A 17068-nucleotide genomic window follows, 5' to 3' on the forward strand; every position below is an offset into this window, starting at 1 on the left:
TCAATAGATTTCGATTCATAATCTCACTCTCCATCTTTTCAGCTGACAACTTCTTTGCATTTCACCTTCAAATCCTCTGTCTCTTTTAAAGCCCTTCTCTCATTTTTCTCCATTTCAATCATTTTCTTTCTCAAATATCCTATTTCCTCAAGAAATCCATCAGAATTAGCCTTAATTTCATCCCTCTCACAACAAACCTTCATCCATTTCTCCCTTTCTTCCTCAACTTTGAACACAAGCCCATTATTCTCATCTTTCAATCTCCCAATCTCCACATTCTTCAATCTCTCACTCTCAACTAACCTACAAATCCTATCTCCCACTTCATCCATTTGACTCTGTTTCTTCTCGGCATTCTTCTTCAAGTCGAGCTCCAAACCCTCTATAGCCTGAACCAGAGCTCCAAACTCCTTTCTCTTCTCCTGTGTCTCCTTCAAAAGGTGCTCGTTCAGCAATTTCAACATCTGCAATTGAGACTTCTCCACATATTTATCCACGGTAGATTTGGGTTGTTGCTCTGAATCTCTATTCTCCTCCTCATGATCTGGTAGTTTCTTTGGCTCATTCACTAATCGCATGAGCTTCTTCTTTGTCATTGTTTTAGGATTTTTAGGGGAATTTCAAGGGATTGCAGCTTGCATTTGAACCATTTGTTTCTCATGTTCAATTTACATTTCTGACATTTGTATAGTGGCCATATTTCTGACATTTGTAACACTGGATGTTGGAATTGTATCCTTGACCGCGTCCTTGATTGCGTCCTCTTCCACGCCAATTTGCTTGACTTGACTGTCTCTTCTCCTTATAATTTTCTTCATTTTTGTTGTCTTGGCCACCTCGACCATTCCCGTGACTTCCACGATCTCTACCTTGAACATTTTGAGTGTAGAGTACTTTTTCATCCTTTATTGATGCCTTCGTCTGAAGCGCTTGATCGAGTGTCTCCTCCTTTTTTTTACGTTGCTTGTATGCCTCAAGAGAACCAGCGAGCTCATCGGCTATGAACTTCGCTAGATCCTTCGACTCTTCTATGACACATACAACATTATCGAAGTTATCTGTTAACAACCTCAAGATTTTCTCTACAGCCCGTATCTCCGGTAACATTTCTCCGTTTGGATTTAGCTGATTCGCCATGGTCTGTACACGTGTAATGTAGTCCAGATACATTTTCTAACTCCATCATCTTCATGCTCTCCAACTTGCCACGCAGAGTCTGAAGACGCACCTGCTTGACTAGGTCGATTCCTTTGAACACCTTTTCTAAAGTGTCCCACGCTTCTTTTGAAGCAGTTGCCCTTGCAATCTTCTCAAAGCCCAACTCGTCAACAGCTCGAAACAGCATGTATAATTGTAACGACCCAGATCCACCGCTAGTAGATATTGTCCTCTTTGGGCTTTCCCTTTCGGGCTTCCCCTCAAGGCTTTAAAACGCGTCTCTTTAGTGCCATTATCTACCACAACAGAAAAAAGGACTATGGTTACAATTCATTCGTAGCACGTCTCCTATGTAATGTGCGATTATAATGCCATAGTCAGTCATGATATACTCTATAAATATTAGCTTAACCTTTGTCTCTATGTTTCCATCACTTGAGAACGTCTAGTTGTGAGCGGCATGTGTTTGACGAGCGAGGTCACAGAGGACACGACTCTCTATCCTAAATGTCTACAGGACCTATAACCTGACTGCTCTGATACCAAATTTGTCACGACCCAATATTTTACTACGGACCGTGACTAAGGACAACATATAAATGTTTAAAGTGATTTAAATATGAAATATAAAAAAAAATCCTTAAATTCCAATAAAATTTTCGAACGACAAACAAACAAAACTCTTGACAGTTTGGAAATAAATTTCCAAAGCATGCAAATACAAAATAAAGACTAGATTGACGCCTCGGGACAACCCATTCCTCTGTGACAATCCCCGTCTCCATCACGCCTGCCCTTGATCGACGTCTCGCGCTCCTGAAAAAGGAAAACATAGCAAGGATGAGTATAAAAATTATACTTAGTAAGCTACCTACTTGTAGGCTCTCTTCGCATTCTAACTTAACAGGTTCCCACGGTTTCCTAATTTGGTTCTAGGACATCTGGTTCTAATCTTAGTCCTTTGGAGCTTGCCCCTTGGGTTTCACCGGTTCATCGTCCTTTCATTAGACACCTAGAGGTTCCTTACGCCAAATTAATATGGTCGGTATCTCTCTATGAGGTGCTACCTTTATATGGCTATCTGGGAATACATGGTATCTAACCTAGGGGTGTGCTAAATACCCTTAAGCCGATATAGTCTCCCTATGGGGGGCGCGACCCAATGCGTTCCCATGCAGCTAATGGCTAAAAGCAGTAAGGACTGATTAGGGACCCTTGGTCCTCCCACGAAGCCATAGATACCGTTCTCACACTAGCAATCTATGAACACTCTTGAGGTACCTTGTTGTCGTGGTAATCCACTAAGTTCCTAGGGGAAAGTTAAGTCTGGCTCGAGCGACATATCATTCCTAACAGTAATTCCCTAAACTTATCATAGAAATGGGCCCTAGCAATTAACAGAGTGTGCATGCAACCGTCTTCTAACATCATAATATATAATTCATGCAAACTAGGCATGCTGGCTCAATGGGGCGATGGCCTCCATCAACCACCCAAAACACGAAGTTCGCGCTCAATGGGACGAATTCATCCATCAAGCACCCGGAACGCGGAATACACAATTGCAACATAAATTAAACGCATGCATTCGTACGGCGGAAGCTTAAAGCATACAAGCAACACTTAGATAATTCACCTAATACACTCATAACAATCAATCTGACTAATCTCATTCATGGGGAGCTAATCTGAGGCAAAATTACTAGTATGCATGCAATCCAAGCGAATTCTACAAGTATTTCTTCCTAAATACCGGGTGGTGACTTACCTGGTTGACGCGTGCCCTTTCGCTAGCGCTTCTTTGCCCGTAAGGTGTCCAAAAATACTGATTTCCTTAAATTAGGTCCCTATTAACATAAAAACAGTATTAGAACTGGAATTGGGACAAAAATCAAGCAAACAGAGGGCAAACCAGTCGTTTCACGCGCGCTCACGCGCTGGCAGTGCGTTGGCCACGCGCGTGGGAGTGCGCCAGTCGCAGGCCGCACGCGCGGCAGCTTCTGCGTAGTCGCGGGTCGGCTGGTCCGATTCGGCTCGGGCTTTGCAGGTCACACATGTCGTCGCCTCGCTGGAGCTGCATTGCTCCAGCCGACGGTCGACGCGTGTCCGGTGCCTGTCACACCGCTCGCCGGCCGACTTTTTTTTTTTCATCTTTGTCCTCTGCAATTCGTAACACAGTATCCTCTTTTCAATTTTCATATCTTTTGGTTCGTAGTTTGGATCGATATGATTCCTTCAGCAAAGTTCTAGATCGTGTTACGGGCTACGTCCTAGAATTTTCATAATTTTTTACTTGACTACCGGACGAGTTAAGAGCGTCGGAAGTTCACTCATTGTTCTCGGATCTCCATCTTCGGGTTGAGATCTCAGCCAAACTTCTTTGTAGATCGCGCGTAGAGTTGTTCGTAGGTGAATATCTCAACATTTTAGGACTCGATTCACATAGGAAAAGCTCATATTTGAGAAATGTCGTTCAAAACCTTACCTTGGGAAACGTTCTTGGATCTTGATGGTGCGTCGGTCTCGCTAGCCTCTCAGACCTTGTACAAGTCTTGTCTGAAGGTGGATTCCGACGGTGGTCCTAAACTTCACTGTTGATTCCTCTTCGTTTTCTCTTTAACTCTCTTTTTCTTTTGCAGGAGATTTGACGGAGTTTTCTTGGAACCCCTATTATGGCTGGAGGGGCAAAATGACTTTTTTTCTTTTTTTTTTTTTGGCGTTAAATAATGCTGTCTTATTCTTTGATCGTAATTCCTTTAGCGCCTTGTTTTGCGCTACCGTTATAACCCGTGGTATCCTTCGGTTCTTCGAAACCTTCTTCAACCACCTCCCATGTGTCTTGCAAACCGAGAAGAGCTTTCATTTGGATGCTCCAATTCTCGTAGTTCGTCTTCATCAATTGTGGTAGTGGCATTTGTCCCATCATGTTCGCCATTGGCTCTGATACCAATTTGTAGAAATAAAATTTGCTATGATACCAATTTGTTGAAATTAAAATCCGCTCTAATACCAACTTGTAGAAAAATAGACGCTCGCTCTGAAACTAACTCATTTAGACAACTCTCACGAAACTGTGAAGGGGATGCTGAGAGGGGATAGACAAGGAGACAAAGAATTCTCAAAAGCCTTCTTCTATTACACTATACTTTAATTCTTACTCCTTTTATGCTCTGCTATTACAATAAGTTTTTGCTCTGCTATTACAATAAGAAGTAAAGCCTATTTATAAGTTTTCCTAGGGCTAAAATTGGTCATAACTATCCCCAATTTTCTCACCCATAAATCATTGCTTTCCTACAATACTTATGGCTTTTGACTGAATTTAGAAACCAAAATTCATAACTACTTCTTTCCCTTTATTTTTTCTCTCTCATTTAAGTTTATTCCCAACAAAATCTGCATTCTGGGTGATGGATGTTATCTTCCCGTTGAGAATGTTTGTTAATATTGCATGAATTGTTGCATGTTAAATATAGTGTATGATTGCTTGGGTTCTATTTCTTGTTGAATTGGAAGAGACTACGAGCCTAGACTAGGGCACTGAGACTATGTAGGCTAGACAGAACCCTAGAGTGGGATACCTCTAGAATATCGTGCGTTTAGACCCACAGAATGATTACTAGCAGATCCAAAACCCAAAATTCCAAACCACGATAGGTTTGTGAGACCTTGCATGAGAATCCTAGAGAGAAATGAATCCAGGTCTAAGCCACCAAGAGTTTGCCCTAGAAAGATTTATAGGATACCACGGTAACTGTAGGTAGCCCGCTAGAGTTGAGAAGTGTGGATAGTGTCACCAGAACCTCCACTTTCCTCTCTGCTCCAATATCGTACCATCGAGACAAAGCTCCGGTACTAAGATCATTGGGCCAGACAGATAGGGACAGGGAAGTGTGACAGGTGCCCTAACCTAGTGGTGATTGCTAAGGGGTCTTCTAAACAGGACTTCTGACTGTAGAATCCCGTCCCTTAGCGGGGGAACGTGGAGCCACGTAGGATGACTTAGTAGCTGACCAACACACAGGGGATAACAATCCCTGAATTTAGTGGATGTATGGTCCCGTGTGAAGGTTGTTATGTACCCTTCACGGATGATGTTCAGAGAGAGTTCTGTATTCAGATCCAGCCATACGATCCCCTCAGATTTACTTGTGAGATCGCACCTCACCTCAGGACAGTAAGCATTCCACTGCATAAGATGGGCAAACCTCCTAAGATACAGAAAAGTGAGTTGTAGTATGATTCGCACCCACTAGAACCCAGAGATAATGTAACGACCCTAAATTTTCACATACTCATAGTCGCTACTAACGTCTCATGCTCATTTATAATGTGGAAATATAACTCTTATATGAACATAATTGATAACGTAAACTTCAAAAAAAAAAAAAAAAGTTTAAAACAACTTCTTCTCTGGAAAACACAGCCATGGTCTTACGTGTTTAAATATGAAATACTGAAATTTAGAGAAAACAAAAACAAAAACAAAATAATTTAAAACAATGAAATGCAAAACAACCTATTCTAACTTAAGACTAGAAATTTAAATATGAATCTACCCTATGCACGTACCACAGTCTCTGCTCGCGATGCCGCCGTCCTCCGTACAAGTGCGCCTTACCTTTACCTGAAAAATGATGTGGCACACGGCCTGAGTATTTCAAAGAATACTCAGTAAGTGGCCCCACTATAGGGGCCATGCAAACGCAAACACATGCAATCATGATTTACGAACCTATCTCTAATCATCTTAGGGGTGGCCTCCAGTTTCGGACAAATTGGATGTATAGTACTTCCCTACACATGACTCATACGTGCGAGTGTGAATCTCCAGGGCGCTCGCACACCCACTGGACCCTCTGGTCAAGCTAATCTGTAGCGACGTTCGAAGGTCAGCGGAACCCCATAGTGTCATGCACCTCATGAACACCCTCATCTGTGTGCTTTCGCACCTTTGCGCATTCGCCCTCATCATACGGTGCGCGTCCGCACTCATCATCTCTGGGGGAAGTAGCCCTATGCTTATGAACATACAATATGCATGAGGTCCCTCTAAATCCATCATAATGTCTCTTCTGACACAACCCTCTAGTCTCATCTCTTTGTTACTCTAGATAACACATACTTGTGGATATTTATATTAATATCATTTTCATGCTCTTAGGGTTGTGTCCTATGTCGATCTAACGACATGATGCAATATGACACTCATCATCATATAGCATGTTCAATATGGAAAACATCATCATATTAAGGTAAACGTCACGCAATCATCATACTCATCATATTGCCACAAAGTGCATCAAACATATCAAGTACAACATTCATCAAAATATATATATACTGAGCACATCATCAAGTATCGTAACCCACACATCATCATAACTCATACATCATCATAAGTCATACATCATCATAACTCATACATCATCATAACTCATATACCGCATCGTACGACATAGTTCATACATCATCGTAACTCATACAATTTTTAGCCTATCCTATAGTAAGGCCACTTACCTGGTTGGCCTTAGCCGAAGTATTCCCTAATTTAATTAACGTAAGCTCTCGTTCCTCGAGAGCTGCTCCAAAGGTTGCTGGAGTTCACTTCATATCCCACTGTTCATCACCTTTTGTTAGTATTTCACATTTTAATTAATAATCCGACTAACAATGTGAAATACGGCTCTAAAACGGTCTCAGTAAAAATCGAATTCCAAGTTTTCATTGTTTCTAAATTTTCTAAAACTCAAATTGAAAATATGTCAATATTATTTCATGCTGCTTTGAATCATTCAATTCAACTATGGTTTGTACCACTTTGTTTCTCTTCTATATTATATTATCTAGATACAAATAATAATAATTTTTCACATCTTCCATTTTCTTCTCTTGTGTTGTACCACTTTGTTTCTCTTCTCTCTATATTTTTGTTTTCTTCCTACAAATGATTATGCAACTATAAAATAAATTTCAAGCAATTTTGTTCTCCTCTCTTTCCTAATATGACTATCCAATCAACAGAAATCCATTTTCAATCCATTCTATTTTCTTCTCTTTCCTAAAAATGGTTATCATTAACAGCCATTTTTAATCTATTCTGTTTTCTTCTCTTTCCTAAAAACTGCTATCATTAACAGAAGCCATTTTCAATCTATTCTGTTTTCTTCTCTTTCCATGACTATCCAATCAAAGAAGTCATTTTCAATTCATTTTAATTTTCCTTCGTAAAACTGCCTATGCATCAATCAATTATGATTTTATTCTCTTTCCTAAAAATGATGATCCATGCAATTGACAAAGCCATTTTTCAATCAATTTTGATTTTCGATAAGATATTCAAAAAATCTAAAAAGAGATCTAAAATAACTTTTCTATCTCCTGCAAAAGATAAAAGAAGAGGAGATCTAACTTACCCATAAATTTTCTATCTCTTTCCCTTCCTATCAAATCTGCTTCGAGTGAAGCCATTTCCAATTTTTCTCTCCCAAAATCTGCTATCTTTCTTTTGTTTCTTTCTCCGATTTTTTCCTTCCCAAAATGTGCCATTTTTTTGTTTCTGTTCTGTTTCTTTCTTTTGTCGATCATTTCGTAGTTGGAGGTGTTGGGGAGATATTTGGGGAAGGTGGAGAGAGAGAGTGATAATTTACTTTCTTTTTTTTTCAGGTCGTTACAGATAAGACCGTGGATACATACTAAGATAAGGATGCAAAAAGAGCCTACAAGTAGGTTACTTACTGAGTATATTTTTATACTCACTCCTTTTCCCCCTTTTTTCAGGTACCAGTCGAGGCGGGGAGGTGTTCGAGAGATGCACTGTCACAGAGGGGTGTCATTCTAGAGCGTCAGTCCCTTGTCGGTCTTTTAGAGTTTTTTGTAATTTCATTTTTATATTTGTAATTCCTTTTGTAATAATTTGAAACAAAAACTTTTCTCTCTTTTGTTTTAATTAAATGATATTTTTATCTTCTACTTTACTTTTCTTTCCTTTTCTTTTCTTTTTGTTTGGTTTCGATTTCATCTTTTGGGTCACGGTCCGAGTTTCGAAGCCTTAAAAATCGGGTCATGATAGATTGGTATCAGAGCAGTCAGGTTTTAGATTCTGTAGGCTTTTTCTAGGATAAAGAGTCATATACCTCTGTGACTCAGCTCGACGACATGCCTTACCGCAATCAGGTATGTAGTCTAACCCTTTTTAGTAGGTTTTGATATGATGTAAAGCATGCGAACTTGATGTTTGTCTTGGGTTACGTGGTAGCTGTAATTATGCCTTGGGGTGTTTAAAGGTGAACATTCACTCTATATCTCGATACTAGATTTGAGTTATTGTGAGGAGGCCGAGGGGTCATGATATAACTTACTAGCTTTAGGAAGATTGAGAGGTGACGCTGCAAAGTGCAAGACGTCCAAAGATATACATGAGACTTTCTAAGGCCTAGTACGAGGTGAATTACCAAGGACCCAGCCTCCTGTGACCATAATTCTAGATATCAAGCATGCCTTTGTGGAGAGCATGTAGTAGGCCTAGACAGTATAGAGTTGTCTTGGTGCAAACCACATAGTAGACCCAGACAATATTGTTCTTACAAGCAACGGCGGCCACTGTAGGAATTAAGCACCCCTCAAGCAAACTATTTTCACAAGTGAGCTGGGTTAAGTTGGAAGTCGAGAAATAAGATTCACCTACATTGAGTGTGAAGCTATAGAGGTCATGGCTTCAAGTTTGGTTGGAGTCTTAACGAGCTAAGTGCCAATTATGGACTTCTAAAAGCATGATGTGCGCTTTATGCCACTAATGAGATATGAGGTGTAGGATATTCCTATTGATGGACCACCTAATAGTAACAAGTTGCTTTGGACCTTGGTGGAGAGGACCAAGTCCAAAAGCAACACATGGTTATTAAGACCATGAAACCGTGTTCTAACTTATCCTTTGTTCAGGGCATGCATGCTCACTAGATGAAGGATGTGGAACTGTCAAGGTAGTCCAGTGAAGCTCAGGGTCGAGAACAGCGGGAAGAAGAGGCCAAGCTATGGTCATGCCTTCGCCATCTGGAGGGAGAAAGTCCAGATGGGCGTTAGTAAGAAGCAACCCTTGTTTAGGTTATCTGGATTACAAAGAGTAGAACTCCAGTTTCACACACGAGTATAATGCCATACTTGTGAAGCATTCTCAAGTAAAGGTAGAACTTCCAAACAACGTGATATTGTAAACTACCTGAAGGATAGTGAGATGAGAATTTGTAAACAGGTAAGATTAGCAGAGACATGATATGTCTTAGAAAAGACACTGAATGTAGCATCCTCAGAGTTTGAGGGAGACTAGCTATCAAACAAGAGTTTTCAGAGAGTTCCTTAGAATCCTGTACAAGAACTTGAAAGCTTCACATGTTCGAAAAAGCCAGTGATGAGATATCATTACGAGAGAAAATGTGACTAGCTTAGTCATAAAAGATACTAAACGGGTTAACCTAGGTGAACGTAGAGAACTTATGTAAGGATCTTTACTCCTAAAAGAGCCTGTACTTAACCCAGATGAGTATTAGTACTTAAGTGAGTCACGTAACATAGCATCTCGCTAAGAAGAAAGTTGGCTAAATGAGATGAAACTAAGAGGCTATTTTGGAGAAGTAGTAAAGACCATCTCAACAAGGTCAGGATATCGCCAGATGAGAACCAAAGAGGAAGACATACCTAAAACTACTTTTAGAAATCGCTATGGACATTATGAGTTCATAGTCATGTCTTTTGGTTTAACCAATGTTCCTGCAGTGTTTATGGAGTTGATGAACAAAGTGTTTAAGGAATCCTTAGACATCTTCGTGGTTGTGTTCATTGACGACATCTTGGTGTATTCTAAGTCTGGGATGGAGCACGAGGAACACCTGAGGAGAGTTTTAACTCTACTGAGAACCCATCTATTGTATGCCAAATTCTTGAAGTACGAATTCTGGCTGCAAGAGGTGGCCTTTCTTGGTCACGTGGTATCCAGTCTGGGGGTAATTATGGTTAAATGGTCTAGACCAACTACGGCCGCTGAAGTAAGGAGTTTTCTAGGCCTAGCAGGTTATTATAGAAGGTTTGTACAAGATTTATCTAAGATCGCAACTTTGACACAGTTAACCAAGAAGGGGAAACCTTTTATCTGGACAACAGAGTGTGAACAGAGTTTTCTGAAACTGAGAAAGAGGTTGGTCACTGCACCTGTACTTACCATGTCTGATGGATCAGGCGGACTTGTGGTTTACAGCGACGCCTCAGGAAAAGGGCTAAGTTGTGTACTCATGCAAAAGGGCAAGGTGATAGCCTACGCCTCTAGACAGTTGAAAGAGTATGAGCGCAATTACCCCACCTACGATCTGGAGTTAGCAGCCGTGGTGTATGATATGCATTGAAAACCTGACATCACTACCTGTATGGGGAGAGAGTTCAGGTGTATACTGACCACAAGAGTCTCAAGTATTTGTTTACACAGAAAGAACTAAACATGAGATAGGGGAGGTGGTTAGAACTAGTTAAGGACTATGAAATTGAAATACTTTCCACCCAAGAAAAGTCAATGTAGTGGTAAATGCCTTGAGTAGGAAGACTACCCACACATCTGCCCTAATCATGAGACAGTACAGGATGAGATACAGAGGGCTGAATATGTTCAAATAAAATTCACCTTAATGCCAACTTGTAGAAAATAAACGCTCGCTCTCAAACTAACTTGTTTAAATAACTCTCATAAAGCTGTGAAGGAGGTGTTGAGAGGGGAAAGACAAGTGACAAAGAAATTTTGAAAACCCTTTTTTATTACACTATACTTTAACTTTGTAATTCTTGCTCTTCTCTCTCTCTTCGCTCTTTGCTCTATGCTATTACAATGATAAACAAAATGTATTTATAAGTTTTGTAAAGCTAAAAATGACCATCACCACTGCTTTTTAAAATAAATGTTTGGCCTTTTTTACTGAATTTTAAAATCTACATTAACTAAAAAATAGAAACTACCTCCTTTCCTTTCTTTTTTTCATTTAAGTTTATTTCCAACAAAACTCTCCCATAAACTTAAATGCTTTATTCAATGGTTCGACTTGTGCCGTTTTCATTTTCTCGAACTCAGTCGTGGTTTCTTCAATTTTCTCTCCTTGTCCTCGAGCGGCAAACTAAGGTTGTCCTTCTCTAATGAGACTTCTTTTGGATCTTCTCGAAAATGGCCCATCTGAGACACCAACTCTTCATTTTTCCCATTCTCAGCCACGCTTGACTCAAATATCATGGCTTCGTTTAGTTTACTCAATTCTCTTCGCAAGTCCACAGCGACATTTACAGCTAGCATTTTAGCTTCCTCCAGTTCAGCTTTATCACGAGTGAATATCTCAATCGTGTGTCGTAAATTCACTGCCTCCTGTTGGATTTGATTCAGGTTCACGTCGAGTGAGTCTCTCTATTGCGTTAGCATCTCTATATCTTTCTCCTCCCTCACTAGCTCGTCCACTAGAGCCACAATCTCCATTAACAAGTCATTCTCTTTCTCCACACCTTCTTCAACTGTCTTCATAATATCAGAGATTTCCTGCCCACTCTCTTCCTTCTCCTGTTTGAGATGGAAGGAACTCTCACTCAGCTCACCCACTTCCTTCTCTAACCTTTCTACCTTCATTACTAACTCTTTCTTTTCTTCTTCCATTTTCATCCTCTTTCTTCTTTCTTCCTCGAATTGCTTTTTCGGCCATTGGAGCTCTCTCTCTCTTTGAGCTTGAGCTCTCTATGATTCAGTGTTCATCCTTCTTCGATTTTCTCGTCTCCGCTATCAGGATTTCGCCACATCCGCTACACATCACCTCATTTACAACAGTTTTCACTACCTCACGACTATCGCCATTGTCTTTCGCACCGCCGTGCTCTTTTATTTTCAGCTCTTAATTTTGGGCCATCAAGAGAATGCTTCCATTTGTTGCGTCATCCATGGCTAGGTTGATGGTTTCTTCCACCTGTTCCTCAACTCGACAATCTCTTGCATAATGACCCATTCTGCCACAATTGTAACATTTGTCGGAGTGGCCATATTTCTGACATTTGTAACACTGGATGTTGGAATTGTATCCTTGACCGCGTCCTTGATTGTGTCCTCTTCCACGCCAAGTTGCTTGGCTTGACTGTCTCTTCTCCTTATAATTTTCTTCATTTCTGTTGTCTTGGCCACCTTGACCCTTCCCGCGACTTCCACGACCTCTACCTTGAACATTTTGAGTGTAGAGTACTTTTCCATTCTTTATTGATGCTTTCGTCTGAAGCACTTGATCGAGGGTCTCCTACTTTTTTTTCTTAGGTTTCTCGTGTGCCTTGAGAGAACCGGCAAGCTCATCGACTGTGAACTTTGCTAGGTCCTTCGATTCTTCTATGGCACATACAACATTCTTGAAGTTGTCTGTTAACGACCTCAAGATTTTCTCCACAACCCGTGTCTCGGGTAACATTTCTCCGTTTTGATTTAGCTGATTTGCCACGGTCTGTACACGTGTAATGTAGTCAGATACATTGTCTGACTCCTTCATCTTCATGCTCTCCAACTCGCCACGCAGAGTCTGGAGACGCACCTGCTTGACTCGGTCGGTTCCTTTAAACACCTTTTCTAGAGTGTCCTACGCTTCTGTTGAAGTAGTTGCCCTTACAATCTTCTCAAAACCCGACTCGTCAACAGCCCGAAACAGCATGTATAATGCTGCCTTATCCTTTGATCGTGCTTCCTTTAGCGCCTTATTTTGCGCTGCCGTATAACCCGTTGTATCATTTGGTTCTTTGAAGCCTTCTTCGACCACCTCCCATGCGTCTTGCGCACCAAGAAGAGCTTTCATTTGGATGCTCCAATTCTCGTAGTTCGTCATCATCATGTTCGCCATCGGCTCTGATACCAATTTGTTCAAATAAAATTCACTCTGATGCCAACTTGTAGAAAATAAACATTTTCTCTAAAACTAACTTGTTTAATTAACTCTCACAAAGCTCTGAAGGAGGAGTCGAGAGGGGAGATATAAGGAGACAGAAGTTCTGAAAACCCTTTCTTATTACACTATACTGTAACTCTGTAACTCTTGCTCTTTTCTCTCTTTTTTTTGCTCTTTGCTCTCTACTATTACAATGAGAAACATTTATAAGTTTTCTAAAGTTAAAAATGACCATTGAAATCCCACGTTTTCTAACCCATAAAACCACTACTTCCTAAAATAAACGTTTCGCCTTTTTTTTTTCATTTAAGATCATTCCTAACAAAATAGAGGTCTTGGTCAGAGGCGTCACTGCTCAACTAGTGCAAACTCTTAGTCCAACACACCCTCAATAGACGTCTCAGTAAGATCTAAAATACTCGGTTTCTTATGAAGAGGGATTGATGTGGTAGGACTGATTATGCGTATCTCAAGATGAGAAGATTCTATAAGAAATCATGATTGAGGCACACAACAAGTCCTACACGTTCCACCCTGGTAGTACTAAAACGTATCAGGATTTAAAGTGTAGTTATTGGCAACGGGGAATGAAGAAGGACGTATAGTTGATTATGTGAGTCGGTGTTTGACCTGTTAGCAGGTAAAGGCCTCAAGAAAATGACCAGCAGGGTTGTTGTAACCGTTGAATATTCCAGCGTGAAAATGGGAGGAAATAAGCATGGATTTCATCTCGAGCCTATCGAAGGCCCGACGAGACTTCAACGTTATCTGGGTCATTGTAGATAGATTGACCAAAGCAACCATTCTATTCCAGATAAAGCCACTTATCGAGTGGACCAATGGGCCCAGTTACATGTCAAGGAGATAGTCCGCCTGCATGGCGTGCCAGTGTCCATTGTGTCTAATAGGGATGCTAAGTTTACTTCTAACTTCTGGAAAGGTTTATAGAAGGCGTTGGGAACACAACTCAGGTTCAGTACAACATTCCATCCTCAAACAGATGGGCAAACCGAGAGACTTAATCAGACACTAGAGGATGTGTTGAGGGCATGTGTTATAGACTTTGCAGGTTGCTGGGATGAGCACTTGGCCCTTATGGAATTTGACTACGACAATAGTTACTAGGCAACTATGGCACCATTCGAAGCTCTATATGGGAGAAGGTGTAGAACCCCTATATTCTGGGAGGAGGTAGGCAAGAAATAGTTGTTGGGGTCAGAGTTGGTACTGATTACCAACGAGCAGTACAGAAAATCAGACAGAGATATTCTCTGCACAAAGTCGGCAAAAAAGTTATGCAAACTCTCAAAGGAAAGACCTCAAGTTTGTAGTGGGTGATCAAGTCTTCCTGTAAGTAGCCCCATGAGAGGAATGCTGAGATTTGGGAAGAAGGGCAATTTGAGCCCGAGGTTCATGGGCTCCTTTGAAATCCTAGAAAGGGTATGACATATAGACTAGCATTACCACCCACCCTCGTCGCGGTGCACAATGTGTTCCATGTCTCAATGTTGAGAAAGTACACTCTGGATCCCACTCACATCATTGACCACAAGACGCTTCTCCTTTGGGAGGATCTATTGTATGAAGAAAAATCCATAGGGATAATGGTACGTGATGTGAAGAAACTATAGAAGGGAGATTTCCTTAGTCAAGGGACAACGAAGCTACCTGGAAATGTGAGGTGACATGAGGAGGTCTTACCCCGAACTCTTCCAAGGAGGATCCACTTTCGAAGACGAAAGTTCTCAAGGTGTGGAGAATTGTAGCGCCCGAGTTTTTAAAATTAAAAAAAAAAACGCTCAAGGTCAACCTAGGGGTAAAATAGTCATTTTGTTCTACTATTATTTGAGGGGTTTGATTTTGTTGGGGTCATCATCATAAAAAGAGAAAGAAGAGAGAGGAGAGAAAGAGGAGAAAGAAGAGAGAAGGGAGATTAGAGTTTTGAGGTTGGAGGAGAAGATCTGATAAAAAACCAACGTCGGAGATCCGAGAATCCTCAACCTAGACCTTTAATAGTCTGAGGCAATGTGCTTTCAGGAATTGCACCTTCCTATTTTCTCAAAAAGTCCGAGAACTCAAGGTTAGTCCACCAATGTCTAGATTCAGAGGATTATCGAGATTTTTGTGTGCTAGTGTCGTTTTGAGTGATTCTTGGACTTTTACCCTCAGGACAGAGATTTTTGCAAGTCTTGGAGTGAAGGCGATCGAGATTTTTGTTCGAATCGGAGTTTCAAGAAAACACGATTTTCGGTAAGAACTCGTGTTTTTCTACCAAATTCAAACTCAAATATTATGACCAGTGATCATCAAAAAAATATAAGAAAATCATATCGAAAAAGTAGAATATGTGTAACGACCTGGGAAAGAAAGAAAGAAAAAGAAAATATTATACATATATATATATATATATATATATATATATATATATATATATATATATATATAATAAATAAATAAATGAAAACGAGAAAAAAAAAAAAACCCAGTCGCCGAAAAACCCGCGAGTTTTCCGGCGACCGCCGAGTTTCGCGGAACCCACGCCAAACAACGGCCACAGCACGCCCAGCCCTCAGCCCACGACACCCAGCATCTTCAAAACGCCTGCAAAGGGAGAAAAGAGAGAAAAATTTCGAGAGAGAGAGAGAGATTTCGGACAAACGTCGGCGAGTGTTCAGTTTCTCCGACGAGCCCTCAAATCACCCTTAAACCGATACCAAACAACCTGTTACTACCGTAAGAGAGATCCCTAACGAAAGCACAATAACTCAGGGGCATTTGGTGTTATTTCGTAAGCGTCGTCGTCGGTAACCGAGGTCGGAAAGTTAGGTTTCTTAATCGATTCTTAGATCTATGGCTTTTAGGAGCTTTTAGGCCGCAAAACTCCCAAAAAGGAAAGAAGGACGATGAACAAAGAGAAAAAGAGAAGGAAGAGGACCGAAATCGGCAACGAAAACGCCGCGGGAAGGAGAGAGAAAACTCGCCGGAAAATCGGCCAAAGTCGGGTAAGGAAGACGAGATCCACGGATCCGGGTCAACCCGAACCCAGAACCCGGGAGAGCCAGCCCGTTTCCCCCCTTGGCCTCTGCCTTCGGCCCAGCCCAACTACAGCGGCCCAAACCTCAAACCGGCCCAGAAGCTACGGTTCAATTGAACCAACCCAGACTAGACCCACGGTCCAATTGAGCCGGCCTGCAAACCAAACACTCGCGGCCCAGCCCAGTAAGCCGAGGCCCAACGTTTAGCCTTGGCCCAGTAGCCTCCACAGCCCGCGACCCGAACCACGACCCGAACCGGACTGCGACCCGCGCTTCGACCCGACACTACCGCCCGACGTGGCTTTCTCTGCTGCTGCCACGTGTCACACAGCGGCGCGGCAGTCCTCGGCTCGGCTCGGCGCAAACGGCTCGGGCTCCCTCCGGTGACGCTCCGGCGGCTCCTCCGGCGGCTCCAGCGGCTGTTCGGCTCGGCTCACCTGTTTTTAGCCCGGTTTCCACTGTTTCGACCCTCCCGGATCTGTTTTCGGCCCCGATTAAGGTATCCGAGGCCGTTTTAGAGCCGTATTTCACATTTATTAAATTAGGTAAATTAATTGTGAAATACTAACGGAAAGTGGTGAACGGTGTGATAGGAAACAAACCCCAGCGAAGTAGGAAGCAGCTCTCACGGAACGGGAGCTTACGTTTAGCTATTTAGGGAGTACTTCGGCCGAGGCCAACCAAGTAAGTGGCCTTACTATAGGATAGGCTAAATAATTGTATGAGTTATGATGATGTGTGGATTATGATGCTTGATGATATGTGCAGTATATACATATTTTGTTGGGTGTCGCTTGATATGTTTGACGCACGTTGTGGCATTATGATGAGCTTGATGATTGCATGATTTTTACCTTAATATGATGATGTTTTCCATATTGAGCATGCTAGATGATGATGAGTGCCATATTGCATCATGTCGTTAGATCGACGTAGGACACA

At 41.5% G+C, this 17068-nt stretch overlaps 1 long non-coding RNA gene across 1 annotated transcript; it reads right to left on the bottom strand.

Annotated features, from left to right (window-relative positions):
- Nucleotides 1–291: 291 nt before the first annotated feature.
- On the bottom strand, nucleotides 292–2951 carry LOC111462096. Its single transcript, XR_002713703.1, has 3 exons — nucleotides 2574–2951; nucleotides 409–410; nucleotides 292–303 (listed from the first exon to the last, which is right to left on the bottom strand). It is a non-coding gene; the product is annotated as an uncharacterized LOC111462096 (long non-coding RNA).
- Between the last annotated feature and the right edge of the window lie 14117 nt (nucleotides 2952–17068).

The sequence above is a fragment of the Cucurbita moschata genome, unplaced genomic scaffold, assembly GCF_002738365.1.
Source record: "Cucurbita moschata cultivar Rifu unplaced genomic scaffold, Cmos_1.0 Cmo_Scf00026, whole genome shotgun sequence".
NCBI lineage: Eukaryota > Viridiplantae > Streptophyta > Magnoliopsida > Cucurbitales > Cucurbitaceae > Cucurbita > Cucurbita moschata.